The following is a 1,290-nucleotide window of genomic DNA, read 5'->3' on the forward strand; positions in this document are numbered from 1 at the left end:
TACAATTTCATTTTAACGCAATGTCTGACATGATTTTACAGGACTTAATAGTATGATATAATACAAATTCATTTATATTTATATATTGTTTATTTATTAAATACAAATTATTTTTATATTTATATATTGTTTATTTATTTAGATAAAAATTATTTTATATTACACCAATTATCATGCAGCTAATTTACTTCTTATAGTCCGACGTTCAGGATCTTTTAAAATCATGTCGAATATGACCTGCATGGTCTCATTCAAACTCATATTTAAAGTCTGATCTTTTGATTTATCTGAAGTCGTTATCTTGACAGTTGCCTCAGAGTGACGCCATAAATGTGCAACATAAATTAATTATTCAATCAGCTGAACAGTGAATAGAAGTAGATTATTATTATTTTTTTTTTTTCATTTTAAGTAAAAAGTAAACCAAAGTATAGTATTTACCTCTCCTTTTGAGGAACATTTTTAATGTTTTTACACTTGTAGTGTGTTATTGTCCAGTAGTCGGTCCTGTTGTATCACCCGTATTGGATAATACGCGATGAACCAACTATATGCCTTACCTCCGTACACTCTAAGCTAATGACTATCTCTAGAATAAATTCAGATTAATGCACTGTTAGCTTTTGAGGTACGATGGTACGCGTTTTGTCGATCTTAAGTTCGTTCCCTAATTTGGAATGACTATTACGACGCCACAACCAGAGCACTGTTCAGTTTGCAATAAACCTCATTGACTATAGGTGTGTCTATACTATAGGGGTCTGAGCACTGTTCCAATATTCAAAGGTAAGGACAAAGAAGACTTAGAAATAAAATTATGAGTAGGCATATTATAATTTTTATTTGCGTGTTTTGAAAAATAAATTTAATCATGGTAGAAATAACGTTCCAATCCTTTTTGTCTTGGCCAGTGCAAATTTTGGGTAAAGCTAAGGTAGTAATATTATTTTCTATACAAAATTTTCTAGTGTTAGCTAAAGTGCTAAAAATGTTAGTGTATGCTGATTTATAGTAATATTTATTTTTTGTTATGAGGTATAGAATCCATTACCTTCCGTTTTTCAAATAAGCAATTTCTGTCGGTTTTTTTTCTTGGTCTATTAAATTTTGAACGTTGTTAAATTTATTTCTAAATTGTAATGCGGTTCCCTTCGACATAATAAGGCATTGACTTGTACAATGACCGATTGCGATATTATTTGGTAATGAAAAAATGTTTACCTTCTGTTCACTGTAATCGCACCGGAAATCAGTTCTATTGTTATTGCTGAGTAGGAATTTTTGAAATTC

This window comes from Acyrthosiphon pisum, chromosome X, assembly GCF_005508785.2.
Source record: "Acyrthosiphon pisum isolate AL4f chromosome X, pea_aphid_22Mar2018_4r6ur, whole genome shotgun sequence".
NCBI lineage: Eukaryota > Metazoa > Arthropoda > Insecta > Hemiptera > Aphididae > Acyrthosiphon > Acyrthosiphon pisum.